The 16,829-nt window shown below is 44.5% G+C and overlaps 1 protein-coding gene across 3 annotated transcripts in view; it reads right to left on the reverse strand.

Annotated features, from left to right (window-relative positions):
• The window catches only part of LOC142576061 (uncharacterized), a 411,410-nt gene that overhangs the window by 47,905 nt on the left and 346,676 nt on the right, over positions 1–16,829 (reverse strand). For all 3 annotated transcript variants that reach the window (XM_075685988.1, XM_075685987.1, XM_075685986.1), the window contains one exon: positions 3,234–3,303. The gene's annotated coding sequence lies outside the window, so the exon portion shown is untranslated. The remainder of the gene's footprint in view (positions 1–3,233; positions 3,304–16,829) is intronic.

The following is a 16,829-nucleotide window of genomic DNA, read 5'->3' on the forward strand; positions in this document are numbered from 1 at the left end:
TACTGCGTTCAAGAATTTCGTCAAGAAGAAAATGAGCTTTGGCTTAGACACCAGTGCGCAGGCATTCGAAAGCGTGAAGTCCATAGAACGCAGTCACAACCAAAATTTGCGCATTTGATGTACTAATGTGGAAGCAGGTCACGTGCGCTGACACACCGGCTACATTTAACTAAAATCTCACTGAAATACATTAGCGCGTCACATGCAAAACTTTCATACGGAAACTTCTTTCACTGGTGATGTTAGCATACGTAGCTGTAAAGAGATGAAAGGCACGGAATTTTTCCGCGTCCAAATGGATGAAAGCTATTCTTCGTTCAATTTCTTCCGACCAAGTCTTATTTTACGCATAAGGACGTTTACTAAATTAAGGGCAGCGGGAGTTCGAAAACTCTGATTGTCGCTTGATACGGGGCACCAGATCCTAATTTGGAATTATTCAGCTAATTGACCCTGTAAAGGCTGCACCACCGCAAAAAGAGATACAACAAGGTGAAGCAAGACCAGCCCCATGAGCACATGACATAATGGGGTACGGGATAGTTCCGCTTGCATGAAACTTGCTCATTCATTCTTCCAGTAATGCTAAGCGGATTGCGAATAAATGTATTCACTGGAATAGAAAGCAACTATCGTCGGCCTTGGCCACCACGGCAGATGTCAACGTTTTCCGCATTGATTCCGACTCTTCTGTAGCGTGATCACAAGCAAACACTACTGATTTAAAGGCGGTTTTCACCGAACATCTTTTGTTTCTAACCTTATACCAAGTGAACTGGCATTGTTCCAGCGTTCTTTCTAATATACGTGCCAAGCTTTTAAAGGATTGACCGTCCATGAGGCTTATGTTCAGGGCATTAGGAATGGTCGACACGGCATTTATGTTCCAAGGATTCATTCAGCATGAATGAAGTTCTTTTTCCGCTCCCTTAGAATGAAAGGCATTTGCATAGATTTAAAACAAGCGCCAACCTTACCGCTGAAATCTTTAGTCATTCTTTTCTTTCGAAAGAAATTTTTCCCCAGTGCGCTGCTTTGAATTGGTGAGTGCTGTTTCCATCTTTGTACGTGTATCCTGACCGCGCATTTCATACTGAACTTTTGAGCAAGTGCAACGCTTATACATTTAAATAATATGTCAGCTTAAGGGTTCTCTGTGCTAAGCATGTTACCGTTTCATACATTATGACATTCCGACGAAACGTTGCACCTTTCTCGCTAGACTAGTATCGCGCAGAGAATTGCGGTCCATTGCCGAAAAATTTCATCCCACGTTAATTTTAGTAATGCGCGAAATCCTTCCCTTAAGCAGTCTCGAAGAGCCCATCACAATGCGAGAGTGCCAGTTTGGGTGTTTACTGAAGACCGAGAGGAAATAAGTCTGCCAGTTTCCCACCTCTAACACAGATACCTGCCGACAATATTTCCGATAAATTTTTTTGTCAAGTGCCTTGGTAACAACTGCTCAAAATTATTCGGGCTAGTATTTTCGCACGTTGCGATAATTGAACAAAAGAGTGGAGCTTTCAGACATCCTCACTGAAGGTTCGTCCCTTTCACAGTCTGGGCACAAGCCAGAAAAAAAGGAAAAAAAAACACCGACAACTCGGATACTCCCTAATGCACATTGGAGCACAGCTCTATGCATCTTTTCATTTCACGATATATTGAGGCATCGCACCGATAACTGCGCCAACTGGCAGAGCCACGACGTGTGGCGTTATATATAGACAGGCCACACAGTTGCCGCTTCCCGGCAACCGCAGCTTATGCAACCGTAATCTTTACCGGGAGACGCTTGCGGCGAACGCTATGCGGCAAGGCCAGTTTTCTGGTTCTTTTTGCAGTGAATCTGTATATGCCTAAGGTACCACAGAATTTCCGTGTCCGCACACAAAAACTATCATTGTCATTGGATCATACCCCCGTAAGCACTCATACCATCTTCAGGAAACGAAAAATGCAATGGCTCATAGCCCTGTGAGGCAGAGGCTAGAAGCCCTAAGCAAAGTGAAACGACCAGTGTTTAGGTTCTTTGGAACCACGGATGCAATTTACAGAAGAGCAATTCGAAAACGGCCATGATCAATGGCTCATACCGCCGCAAGGCAGAGGCTACAAGCACTCTCATTCAAAGTACAACGAAAAGCTAATTACAGTCGTATTGCCACGTCTCGTAGGTCTCGGTTTCAATTACCCGCTTGCGCCTCGTCATCGGAAAAATATTGTTTCGTAAACAAAGATCAAAAAAGCCTGACTTCCCTTATTTTTTTGCTTTTACTCGTAGCCAAATACGTGGGGTGTTTGATGACAGTGGAACGTTGGCGATTTCATGGTCTTGCTATCACTTTTTTTTTCTTCGCTACGCAGTTTGAGAAAGTCTCGCGGGTTGATTGGTTGCCAACTTTAGAGCTCAGTGTGACACTTTTCGCTGATAAACAATTAAATAGCTCTTGCAGTAGCTTTTCAGTTCGGTTGCCTTGAGAAGCTAGTGGAATAATTCTGCATTGGCTCCTTCACCTGTATTTCGTTCTCGTCTTGTCCCTGAGTAATTAGACCAGCATTCACGGTACTATGGGACCGTCATATGCGCAGCTCCATCCGCAGTCCCCTCCGCAAGTGTAATGCTATGCGTGCTCAAGAGAAAGAGACAGAGAGAGAGAAAGCAAGGAGAAGAAATGCAGGGAGGTCAAGTAGACGATCGTCCAGTTTGCTACCCTAATGCGGTTAAGGAAAAGTGGGAATAGAAGGATGAAAGAGGGAGAAAGTGAACACTGCGGTAACTCCAAATATGGGTCACCTCGTGTGGCAATGCGAAGGACTCAAGACGGTCCGGGAAACGTATATGGCTAAAGAGACGACGCCTTTTGGGGGGCTGTTTGAAACACGGGCTGACGTCGAAGAGACACTTAAACTCCGTATAGAAACACAGGTACATACACATGCGCACCGACGCTGACTTCCAGCAACAGTTCATTTTCAGTGAGCTTGACTCTTTATTAGCATTGTTTGTAATGCATTTTACGTCCTTGTATTTATATCACTTGTATGCTTTCACGGGGTTCTGCACGCACTTGTCACGCGTTCTGGTAAATGCCACAGGTGCGGTTTGTTTCCGAAAAGAGACCATTGCTCGAATTCAGCGCCGCGTGTGTGCATCTGCGTCTTATCGTGCCCATTGTCCTGCTTGAGGTACCAGAGTTACTTATTCAGAGTTTTATACAAGATGTTACCTTTCAAAGGAATTGAGCCACGCTTGGACGGGGCAGCGGCAGGGTCTTACTCGCCTTCATCGCATGGCCTCTGCAAGTTTTGAAAGACAACCACTTCAACAAAAAGTGTCGCTCCAAAAAAACTAATAATAAACAACGCCCGAACGTTTTGATTTCAAGATATTTCTAAATATTTCCAAAAGATTGCGCTCAATTCATGCATTCGGCACACCTAGAAAACAGCAAAGCATACAACGGAGCATTGTTTCGTAGCCTTATTACTAGCCTAGTGAAAGAACTCTGACAACTTACTACGGTCTCTGCATCACCATTGTTTCTCTGCACCTATTTTACCACCACTCTTGTCCCTTTTTCCCGTGTACTGCGAGAACGGTTTCCATTTTGTCGTAGTAAACCTGTTCGACTGTGCCTGGCTCACGCCATGTCTACGACACCTGCACCAACTTGCTAAGCCATTGACAGCCATTCAGCGCCTTTATTCGCATTTATCCAATGTGTATCGAATCGCTGACGGGAGGATCCTGAATGCGTGAAACGCATAAAAATAAAGTGAAAACCGACGTTATAGACATTGTCAAACTGAACGGACACCTCTTACGCAGTCTGCTGCACGCAGAAAATTACTTTCTGTTAAACCAAAAGCATCTCGCTGTCGTGAACGCAGTAAAAAAATAATAGGCGTAAGAAATTTGCGCATATGCAGAAACATTCATCATGTTTGAAAACCATAAATACGATACAAATGCAAAGACGGACTCCAAAAAAGCGTAAGGAAAGAGAAAAAGAGGGAAGCACAAGACGGCGAACTTCACCTCTACGCAGGAAAAGCAAAATAGTAAAAGTACAAATAGCATACCAAGTAACTTAGCAAATGCAGCGAGTAAATATAGCAAGTAGTGCGATGACAAATAGTGTAGCGACTAAAAGGAAACACTGTGCAGCACTGCCACAGCCGGACAGCGCAGCTCGCGAGGCAAAGTTGCAAAAAAAAAAGAAGAAAGGAGGTGCAACGCAACGCGACATTTCATACACTTTTTTTTATTAAATGAAGCAAATGGGTTCCCTTTATTGCTGTCCGGTATGGTGTCCGGTTTTATTTCTTCACATCTTTCTTTTACCTCGATGGTTTTATGTTTACCAAAACACCGTTAACAAAGCTTTTATTAGCTACTTTTACACCCGACAGAAACGTACGAAAAGAAATGCATAATTTATTCCATGAATGGAGCATAATTCGATTGTTGCAGTTATCATATAAATGCGCCCGAATTTCATGTGACGCAAGCTTAAGAATTATACACAATTTACGCTACTGAAAGAAAGCTAAAAATATTGAAAAGTGAAACGTGTTGCAGCAAGAAAAAAACAGTACAAAAGGTTCTCGCTAACTTTAAAAGTATGGAAGTAACCAATCTTGTGAAGCGTAAGCGGGCGTCATGCACAGATTTTGTTAGTCAGGGAAAGCAATTATTCCTATTTTGTGCTTAGTAACCTATTTTGTTGAATCTAAATAAGGACTTGCCATTGCTTAATACGTCCTTTGTACTGAGCACAACATCGTCAAGAGGCTACGTATAAGCATTATAATTACACCGCTCAATTTGGATAGTGTTTTAACATTCCGCAGTCATTTATGTTTTCTATTAAAAACACTAGTTCCACAATCACACTCCCTCCTCGATCACTGGTATATTCTCCTTTTCGGAAAGGAAGCTTACTACATTTCAATCATGAGGCAGCCAATTTCCACGTGACCTTTTTCTATCTTTCTTTTTTCACCTTTCAAATTCGTGTTTACGCGACCGCGACAGCGTTTCATCGGCAAGCTCCACTGCCTGTATGAGCATATACAGCTACAGACTACGAGATTACTCTAAATCCTGGCGGGAGCATCGCTGCTGCAGCCTAATTAGGCGTTTCGTTATCCGGATTTGCGCCGCTCGCTCGCCCCCTCTTCCTTCCCTTTGTGTTAACACCGCGCTTAGTACTGTCGATGCGAAGCTTCCAGCACCGCTATTAGATTCACCAGGGGGAGCTTTGGCACGAGTTCGCTGTGCGCCGGATTGATGACGTCGACGACGTCTGAGTTGCTTAGGCTTTCGTTAAATGCATGTCTTTAAGCTGCCGCATCGAAATAAGTTTGTAACTCTAAAGAAGTCACTGTCGTTGTTCTAAACGAAGGGATTTGTTAATGGAAGGTCCCCCTCGCGAGTTTCGAAGGGGAACAGATCGCGCGCTCTCCGACGACGTCGCTAAGAAAGTGAACTATTTTGCATTGAAGCTCATCATGGTTTTCTTGGAAATACAGGTAAAGTGATGATGACTCCTCAATACCTTCTAATTAAATCCGCGCGTGAATAGGGCCATGAAATTCAGAATGTGGAAGCGAACTATCGCTTTAAATGCGCGAGGGCCGGAGAAATATTTTCAGAAGAGCTTTAGTAACCTTCTAGTCCTTCAGAAATTATGGCTAGAAATTCGCTACCAATAAATCGCCAGGACATTATTGATAATATTATTGATTGCTGATGTCGTTCAACATGCTGTAGAGGTTCCCCTTGCGGGGGGCGGAGCAACAGCAGGCAATAGCAGCAAGGCTACATTCGCCTTGCAGCTGACAAGTGTCCTCCAACTCCTTAACCTGCTGGAGTAATAAAATTGACTTCATGGTTTCACTTTCTTCCGCTTCATTGAAGAGGAAAGAAAGAAACCATACCATGAATCGGCAGCGGCAGAAAACCATTACAAGGTAAAATAAAAATCCGCGCCATGAAGTTGACCGGTCTTTGAGCGTGTTCAGTAATATCGTGCGTGACTGCCGTCCGAAGAGTGGAAGGCGGAAGCAGCTGTACACAAGCTCAAGCCGACGCGCCGCACTTGTAAAGCAAGGGGAAGAAGGCACGTGAAATACTAAATGACAGGCACTAGGCGAACAGCTAGTCGGGAGGAAAGCGGTCATAAAGGGAGCGAACCGGGAAGAGCGATGGATCATTTGCTCTCCAGCCACCCTCGCTCTTGTCCATTCGTTTCGTCCTGATAATGGTCTCTCTCCCCACGGATCAGAAGCAACGGAGAATCGTCTGCCACGCCAAGGAACATGCATCATGCATGCGATAATGGAACGCCACTCGCAGACCTCGTCGCAGGTGCCTATAGTAAAAAGCCGGTGGCCGCGTTGCGGCGTGTTCAGTCAACACCGCCTGTTACGAAAGTGATGGGCGTTCATTGTGTTGACGCGCGATCTGGTTACGCCCGCGACCGAGTGGCTTATGTATCATAAAATGTGGATTTATCCCGTAGAACTCTTTATGTTAATTATTGAAGCAGCAAAGATATGCAAGCCTCTGCAGTTGCAGGTTTAATTCTCTTCACTTGCAACGGCCAGTTGCGGCGTTTGGGTTATGTGGTTTGTGAAGCTTCTTGTATGACGCGTAATCTTCTTGATGTGTAATCACGCGAATCTTTACTTACGATATCTAGTTATCTAGCGCCCTTAACTGTCCGTGCCAGCTTGCCTAAAGATGTGTGCACCAAGATATCGGAGGTAACGGCGACCTTTCGCCCAGTGCGTGCTAGATGCGCCACAATAATGCGCAACGGGAAAAGCATGAGGCTTCGTCAAGTAAGGTATTAGGCGCACAGTGAGGTTCGTCAACGTGATTTTTTGAAAAATGAGATTAATGAGCAAAAACACGTACGCGAGCGGCCTGGTGCACAATGGAGACGTGAGCTTGCTGTCGCAGATGGTCTCAGGTGTAGTTTTGCGCGAATAACCATCGTGTGTTGCTTTTGTTTTTTTTAATTAAGAAAGTAAAATACAATATCGCATAGTAACAAGAAATAATACCTTTCTAGCAGGGTTAGCAGCAGTTCTCGCTTATATTTTAAAAAAATAAATATTGATATATATACATATTCAAATAGAAGAAGTGATATATTGTGCATCTCTTTTTACTCTCTTTGCCGTTTTTCATCTGCTGGCCCCACAATTTTTACAGGGTGAAGATGATTTAAAAAGATGCCATAATACTCTACGAGGACGCGAATAAATCCATATAGTTGGGTATTGTATGGAGCAGGTCACTTCTTTTCTCTTTAATTAGATAATTGGTCAATCTATCCAACTTCGCAAGTATTACCTCAAGGTGAAACTTTCAGTGAGAAAGCTGTAGAGCATTCCGGAACTTATCTAGTCCAGCAGGTTCTAACCTCCTTATTGATAACTGAAATTTTTTTGTGCATAGTAAGAAAATGCCCGCAAAATGTTAAAAAACGACGCGACATACCCGCTTGAGCAGCGTGATTGCAGGGCTCTTAGACGAGCAACCTATGAAACGAGAGCGCATCTAGCGTGATGTGCTGCCACTTAAAAAGGGCCTGGGAAGCGACATTTGCGTTGGCTGCGTGATTTACGTCGGACACGGGCTTCACTCGTGTCAGTTCGTTATAGCCAGAAACAGACCAGGTAGCATACCAGGCTAATGCGTTGTTCGTTCACACGCGGCACGTTTCAGAGAGCTCCGAAGCACCCTGTAGCACTCCAGAGCATTCCAGACTGCGCCAGAGAAGGCATGACACGTGATTCTTTATCACAGTTCGCAGACTTCTTTAGCCTTTAAGACGAAGAAATGAATTCCATATAACAAGTAGAAAATTAAAAGCTTAGAAATCTGAAATTATAAATAAGAAATTAGAACAAATTACAAATCAGGAAATTAGGACACACGGACACTTTTTTACAAAAGCTACTACTATTCTGCGCATTTAAACTGAAACGCTCTGCGATTGTTGTCGCAGTATGCTTCAAAATTAGCATTCCCTCTGTTTAAAGACAGTTTTGTGTAAGAAGCATTAGGACATTGTTTATGCGGAGGGAAATTCAATGCAATGTATGTTAACACTACTTAGTGCGACGTAAATGAAAAGTATCACTCTTCATTTTTTTCTAGAAGTAGCTTTCATTGGCTCTTGAAAACTCATTATTCTTTATTTTATTAATGACAGTTTCTAGAAACCATGGTCGCAGTATTTGGTCTGCTTTTCCTTTATGCAACATAATATGCTGTGTGGAATACTAACCGATAACACGAACGGACAGGAGAAGTTTTGTTGAAGCGTGCAAGTCTGTCACGCCCGAAGATGAGACTGCGATTCCAGTAAATGCCCACTTCATTTAACAATTTCATCACTACAAGACAACGCACATTATATTATTGTAACTAATAATTCCGCAGCAAAATCTCGAACAGCTGCACGCGTTGTTCGGGAGTACACACGGATATAAATAGACAAGGACAGTGCGCTATATTTTCAACTTGTCGGTGGTGTTTTTCTTCTATATTATAATATTACCAACAGGTCTCGTGTGTATATATTATTTCTTTATTGTGTATATAAAGTAGACGACGCGGCATCATTACAGTGATCACACAATAAGGATATCAATTATCTGACAAACACCTCGTACCCTGAAAATCTGAACATATATATATTTGTGTGTGTGTGGGTGTGTGTGTGTGTGTTTGTGTGTGTGTGTGTGCGTGTGCGCACGCGCGCGCGCGCGTGTGTGTGTGTGTGTGTGTGTGTGTGTGTGTGTGTGTGTGTGTGTGTGTGTGTGTGTGTGTGTGTGTGTGTGTGTGTGTGTGTGTGTGTGTGTGTGTGTGTGTGTGTGTGTGTGTGTGTGTGTGTGTTTGTGTGTTTGTGTGTGTGTGTGTGTAAAGCTGCACGAAGTTATGAAACTTTTTGTCCTCTAAGCTTCTGCTGTGTCTAACACCCTGCATAGTGAAAACGCTTTCGCGTAGCCTGTTTGTTAATGCAGACGCGCAAAAGGACCTCCGCCATAGAGCGAAGGGGCGGTGGCGCCATCAAGCGGTGATCCCGTGAAATAGAGAGGCTCCGGTGCCGAGCGAATAAAAAAATAAAGGAAGAAAAGAAAATTGGCAGTCTGGTTGAAACTGCACTTTCAGACAGGCCACTCTGGGGCACCTGAATCCTTAACACTCGTAATAAGCTTTATCGTCACCCTTTTCAGCGCTCAACGCACCCTCGAGCGACCGTATATTGCGAAACAGCCCCTGTGCAATGCCTTCAAAGTCTTCAAGTGCGAGCTGAAATCAGTTGAAGCAAGGTTCAGGAAGATTATTTCTATAAAAGATTTTGTAATTTCCACTGCAGGCACTTTAACATTGATCTTATGAAGAAGTGCCCGCACGCCTGCGGGAATTTCAAATCTTTCCCAAAAGAAAGGCATTGCAACATGACTGACTACATCCAGTTTGATCGCAAAGTTTAAAGATATCCTAGAGCGCTATAACGTAAAACTATTCCAAACTTTTCTATTCCAATTCTGCAATCAGCCCTCCGTGATGAATTGGTCAAAAACTTTTTTGGACCACCCCCACTTCCCTTGTCTGTCACGCGACGTCACGAAAACCACGATAGCTCCCCATTTGATATGACGTGTACACACTGATTATGCATGATTTGACCAAACAAAAGGAAAAAAAGTTACTGCTGATAGAAAGCCTTTTTAGCATTAGCCATCGGCTATTTGTCAAAAGTTTTCGGGCGACACCCACTCCACCCGCCTGTCACGCGACGTCACAAAACCGCAAAAGCTCGCAGCGTCAAAGTGACGTGTACGCGTTAAAGATGCGTTAATATGCCGAACAAAACGGACTTTTCTTCTGAATAGCCGCAGGCTGCCCCGTTCCGAAAGGAATAGAAGATGGCTGTCACCGATTGCTCAGTCGCTGGTTATTCGCACCCGCCGGAAAGCATCGGTTTATTTGCGTATAATAAAGCTGTTTGCGTGGCCGTGTAAGGTTTTCGAGCACCTTCGGCACGTTTAGGACCTCATTCTTCCAACTCTTCTTTGTTAAGGATCAGTTTTAGCGTCATTTTTTTACCTTCCGTTGCATGCCACCGTGATTTTCGGCCAGCCAAAGGAAAGCGGACCAATCGCAGATGCCCGCACCACCCTCTTTATCCGGTTATCGATTTTTAGTGCAGTGGCTCGGCCCCATCGAATCCCTTTCCACTTGAGTGTGCTCCTCGCCTCTTGTCAGCCAATTAAATAAGACAATCAGCTTAGTGCAGGCAACGCTATTCGTTTTTCAAGCAAACAAAGTGACCTCCTAACAACGAGCAGATCATTTGATTGGTCTGTTCAGACAACCCTGCTGGTGACCGCCCGAATGCTTGCGCCTGCGGTTACGTAAATTTGACGTCAGGAGATTGGAATAAAAACATATTGGAATAGTTTTACGTTATAGGACCGTTGAAGAAGCAACAGCGAGTAAAGCACGCCTATTTCGTTACCTAGGCAACGTACTTTCGCAGGAAAGATTTATATCTCATCCCAGACACTACAACTTACGCAATATTTCGCTACCGATATATTCGGGAAGCACCGGTAGGTTCGTTTCCAGGAGAAGACAGGTAGGGTGGCGCTCTGTTTAAGTTTATGCAGACTACTGATACTAGTTGGCTGGGCTCGAGGAATTTGCTTCAAAACAAGTTTGAACATAAATCGGTAAGCGCTACGTGCGCCTCTTTAACACAATGTGTAAGAACAGCGTGAAGCAGGTGTGGCTTCCTCTACATAAGTAAACCATTTCCATTTGCTTCCTCGCTTTTAATAAAATAAAAGTAAAAGGAATAAATTTAGCCACCTATCACGGTGACGCGGCTCCTTTTCACGTTACGGTAATTATATTAGAAAAATATTGTAAAACAAAAAGGATCATCGCAGTCCAGAAAATCTACAGCGTATAGCCAAACGGGCACCACGGCCGAGCAAAGTTTAGCGAAGGTGTGGCCTGCCCATGAATCAATGCAATCTTAATCGGATTATCTGAAGGTGGCTACAAAGATGCGGTGGTTATGCTCGGTGCCCAATTTTCTTGCTCTTTTTTTTTTTTTGAAGGCGTCTGTCAGGAGGCGCTGACTAGCGAAAGCTACCCTACCACGCTGCGATCCCGGAAACGACAATTAATGAGCGCAGATTCTTGGGCGTTGCCGACGTCAGCGATGCCTGGAAAAGTATAATTCTTCGCCCCCTTTCCTGCATGTAAACAGCACGGCCAAACAAAAACCTTGCCAGGGGCCGCCGCAGCACACCGAGACATCCAGGCACGCCAAGTTGCTTTTCAATATGCTAGCATCCTGTTTTATAAATTTCTCGATCAAGCTTCGACCCGACGTTCTCACTTCATCAATAAAAACTTCTTTTTTCTTTATCTCTCTCCTTCGATCAGTGTGCCCACCTATACCCAACAAAAGTATCGCGATCGGTATTTGTAACAACCTTCGAATCCTGAACAAGGCTTCAATATCAAAATTACGTTTCGGAGACCATAAAAATCTTGAAATTCGAAAAACTTTAAGCAATTTCTTCGTTAAGCTCAAGATTTTAACGCAATAGTGGTAAGAGCCCCGTGTCGCAGAAACTTCGGTGTAGGACGTCGTTTCAGCATAACGAATTTCTAACCACAAATACCCAGACCTTCCATGTGGCGCATGGAAAATCTTAACTGATTGAATTTTTCAAGCTAGAAGGCGTAGAAAAATCGTAGAGTAGCACTTACACACAACCTACAGACATGATAGCGTCGTATTGTAATTTGACTATAAGAGAAAACATAATTCTGTTACACGAAAACTCAAAGAAAGCCTTTTTCCAGCGTTTCTACCAACATAGACCAGCCACAGAGTCCACCATTTGCACGCGCCGGCGCGAGAATCTCGAGGGCCACAAGCGACGCGCCCGGTTCCTTTCAATGCCTCCAGATGGCGCTCACCTGCGCCACATCGTCACACACAAGAGGGCGCGTTTCTACCAGAAAGCCCGCCTTCGGGCATAGCGTTTGTGGCCAGTGTTTCCCGGTAAACATTACGGTTGAATACGCTCCAGTGCCCGGGAAGCGTGAGAAGCACTCAGGGATCTCTGGATGGTATCGCGTTTCATTCTTAAGAGTGAAGCTTAAGCATCCTCCATATTTCATTCAGATTCTAAAATTTCTTTATTTGGTTGTCTTCCTTACTTTATACTGCGAAGCAAACACTGTACCTGTGCAGGTGTTACGAATGGACTATGTTGTGAACGGTAGTTTCTTTTCCTGCTCCTGTTTAGATCAACTGCTTTCTCGCTGCCTTGCACTCATTAATCTTTGTGTCAACAAATTCCGCTACTGGGCGCCTAAGTCGAGGTATTAAAGCTTCTTAGTATTCTTCAAATTTTATTTATTGCACAATTTTGCACTTGAACTATACCCTCCACTTTTTGTATCTTAACTTTACTGCCAATATTAGTGATAGTACCTAGATTAATGATTATGATAATGATTCTGTGTCAAGGAGTGGCTATGGCTTGTGTCACTATGGCTAGAGCGACACTGGTCATTCGTGCAATGTATTTCGACTGTCCCACTTAAAGCTACTTCCCTCCACCTCAAATACAGAAGCTACATCGAAATTTCATAGTTGCAGCTGCCCGTCAAAATTTACACAATGCAGCAGGAAGAGAGAAAGGAGTGTTTCATAAGCCTGAACCATCACTCACAGAGACAAAATCGGCGCTTGAGTGCGTGCCTAAATTGTTGATTTCGGCGTATTGTCGGTACAAGCTGATGTAACCTCGTAATCAACACCGACGCTTACTCCTCGTGAGCGTCTCTCATAACTACACTGGAGTACTTATCCTGAGTCTAGCAATTTAGTCAATGTGAGAAATGCAAAAAAGAGAATAAGTGAAAAGAAGGCGTGAGAATCTAAGAAATGCAAAAAAAAAAGCAAAAGAAGGCGTGAAGCTTCCTTGAGGCCTAGACGCACCCTTCTGGAAAGGCAAGGTGTTCCAAGCACTCATGTGCATGGTCATTCTTCTACAGGTTCTCAAGAAGAAGGACAGGACCCACATTCGTAGGTCGTGTCCAAGTTTGTGTCGGAGCGCGAAATCGGCACATCTTGTCTTGAACAGCAATAAAGGGGTATATTCAGGTTCTGTTTTAATTCTATGCAGTAGTCAGCCTTCCTCTCGACGAAACCGTCTGCTTATGCAAAGTGTTTAACGCCTTGCATATCTTACCTACAAGCCGCATGCTGAAAAGATGAAGCCCTTCATTACTTGAGCTTCTATAGACTTCATTTTTAAGTCCTAAAAGCTTTGTACAGATATATGTAGAAGTGCTTGTGTCGTGTAAGACACATCTGACGGCAAGGGGGAGGGGGAGGGTGACTTCCTATATATCACAGTGCCTTAGTGGCAGTGAGCTTACACTGTTGTGAACGTGGACCTTAGTTTGATTCCTGGCCGTGACGGTGACATTTGGATGGCCGTGCAATGCAATCGCGCTTCTGCAACTAAACCAGGGTGCAGGTGCATTTACTCTGTACTGGTCGAAAGTATTTGGGAGGCTCCCTCATAGATACATATGCTAGTTTACGCTACACCCGTCATTCAGTTTAACTCAGTGCTGCACTAAGTGACATCTGTATCACGTTTGAAACAGTCATAAACAGTCACTGCTCACGCGTTACAAAACCCTTTAGATCAGTTCTCTATATCACAGGACGACCTTCTATTAAATGAAACAGCAATTCCAGAAGTGACGCCGCATCCCTTCCGAAATCAATTGCAGCCGTTTGAGTCGATGGCAAAGCTATTCCGTCCCAGCGTGCCTCGGAGTTTGAGCTCGGTGCAACATACTGTTTCTCGCTCACGACGGCGACCTGATCATGTATTCAGTTGAGCGCTCCAAACACCGAGGCATTCGCGCGGAAAGGAAACGCCGACCGGTATCGGTGACGCTGGATAATCTAACAGCGGCTACAGGAATGTCCTGCGTGAAAATCATTATCCCCATCACAACAAACCGCGCCGTCGATGCCGTCGCTTGCTCAATACTCGTTGCTGTGCTTCGCGTGCAATCCCAGAACTTACGCATGCATTACCCCGCCCGTTCCGGGGCAGCGCAACGGCACAGCGTATGCGACTGCGGACAATCGGGCAGGCTCAGCTGCGTGCGAACCGAAATGAAAAGTGAAGAGTCGAAATCGCATGCAAGGTCGCATATGTATATATATATATATTTATATATATATATATATATATATATATATATATATATATATATATATATATAGGTGTGTGTATGTGTGTGTGTGTGTGTTTTACGCATGAGCCATGTTTTCGACCGTGTGAGTATGTTGCCGTGTGACTTTTTATGGTGTAGTTTTCCATGCACTAACATTAGTTGAAGAAGAAGAGTTATTCCTGCCAGGTCGTCTTTCTTCTGTTAGTTAACGGTGTTCTTTTTCTCTCCCTGAACGACTGAAGCTGGCTCATATGTCCAATTTCCAACTAACTTAGCTTTTTCCTCGGCCCATGGCCTGACACTGCAATTTCAATGCGTGCAACAAAAGTATTGTTGAAGTTCCTGCAGGACACCAAGCTCACCACTCACCACTTCTCTTATCATCATCCATTCCAATACTTTCACTCCCCTTCCCTCTTCCCCAGTGCAGAGTAGCAGACTAGAAGCGCACTAGCTCAGGTCGACCTCTCTGTCTTTCCTATCAATAAATTCTATTCATTCATTCAACTTAGCTTTCTACGCTAAATTTTAAGTCGAGTCATCCGTCGCCAGCGCGGGAAATCTCGCGCATTCTAGTCCCCGTATTCGTACCATCACGTGTCTTCACAGGTTCTGAGCGTCACGACTTCTGCTTTCTCGGCCTCAACACGTCAAGCACGCTACCCCTTTCCTTCCTTCCTATTTTCCTCGGCGTAGCATCGCTGATGTCGCATTGCATCCCACGAATGACCAGATGAACGCCCACCACTCCGGGCCTCCTAGAGGAACGGAACGTGACTTGAACGCCGAGAGCGTGGGATCCCCGTACTCGGCTTTCCTTCAAATACCTTCGACGGGAAGGCAGCGGAGGGAAGTTCCGGGCAGCCCTTCTTGCCACCTGCGTCACGAGATGTCCCTAGTGGTTTAATTTGCGGAACGGCAAGCAGTTCTCTCGCGTGAACTTATTTTTTACTGAGGATCACGGTGTCCTTTGTGAAAGACGAGGACATCGTGGGGCGTATTCACAAGTCATGCGGCAGCCCTGCATTGGACGCCATTTCTTTTTTTGCTCCGTGGTGACGAGAAGGGAACGTGCTTTCCGACGTTCGTTTACTCCCGCGGTCAGCAACAGTTTTTCTGCGACAATTGCTCGTCATCGCTGACTCGAACTGTTTCGCGCTCCACATTATGATCCAATGCATTGTAGTGCAAAATAAAACCTTGTAACTGTTTTGATTCTTTTTCTGCCATGGGCACCACAGGGTGCTCGCTAAGGGCGAACATTCGAACACTTGCGAAGGAGCCGCGGAATCATCGGCACTCAGGTGGTTTTCATACAATACATTGAATAGCAATAAGAAAGCTTAACTTAATGGCTTTGAAGAGAACGCACGTGTTCCGCATCGCATTATCGGTAAGGCGCAGGTCATCGTCCGCCACCTCAAAGAAGCCGAACCGCAGGATGAAAAAACAAGAGCTTCTTGTCCCTGCCATGTGCTGTTTATACCCCAGCTGCGCTAGGGCCGCTTTGTGAATTTGCAAAGTGGTCAGAAATATACTTCTCTTCAGCACAGCTCTCAAGATAGCTAGAACAAGTCTGGCATATAAGGAGAGTCATTTCTGTAGAACAAGAGCAGCTGGGTGACCTGCAACAGAACGCTAACCGTGGCCGGCTTGTACGCCATGAAGTTAAATCGAATAACAGGGCAAGAGGTCTGACAGGAAGAAGAAAACGTACGAAACGCTTGGTCTGTTTCTTTCTGTATGTATTATATCTCGAGCTGTTGTTTGATTAACTTCATCAGCTCAGTGACTTTTGCCTCGGCAGTAGGTCAGACAAAATGCGCTACGGGGGTACTGCTCGTGGCAAACCATGAGAGATATATGTTCGACTTTTCGACCACGAGAAAGAAAGGTTTATGAGTGGCAGCAGTGGGCTTGACTGCGGTTTTTGAAACGCTTCTACTCTTCGCTTACAATTCCAACGTTCCATATGATATTCATTTCGCCCATGCGAACGAGCCAGATGGGCATAGGGTTCACAAGAGAACAAAAAAAAAATTTCTTACCATCTTCAATGCACTGTTATCAAGGGTTAAGTGAATGGTGCAGGCCATATCCACACGTTGGGCATTGGCTTTATAGAACATAACTGGGCCAAACTACATTATTCATCCTCATGCTTTGCGAACTACGTTATTTTGTGGGCCCTAGCACAGTTCTCGCACGAACAATAGGTGGCCTTCAATCTATGCGCTACGATGAACGGGAGCAGACATTCGTTTTCTCCGGTTTAACGATTTCCAGACAGCATTTATCGTGGCTGTCATCAGGCTAGCATTTATATCTACTCTATTAACTAAAGATGTACAGTTCTTGTTACAAATAGCATAGATTTCAATATGTATGCCATCACACTTCCCATGAGCTTTCAAGACGATGCACAAAGTGGGAAAGCATTTAGCAAACAAAACAAACAACAGAAAACAAACGCTATGATCTCAAACTAAAGTACCGCATCTGC

The sequence above is a fragment of the Dermacentor variabilis genome, chromosome 3 (assembly GCF_050947875.1).
Source record: "Dermacentor variabilis isolate Ectoservices chromosome 3, ASM5094787v1, whole genome shotgun sequence".
NCBI classification, from domain to species: domain Eukaryota; kingdom Metazoa; phylum Arthropoda; class Arachnida; order Ixodida; family Ixodidae; genus Dermacentor; species Dermacentor variabilis.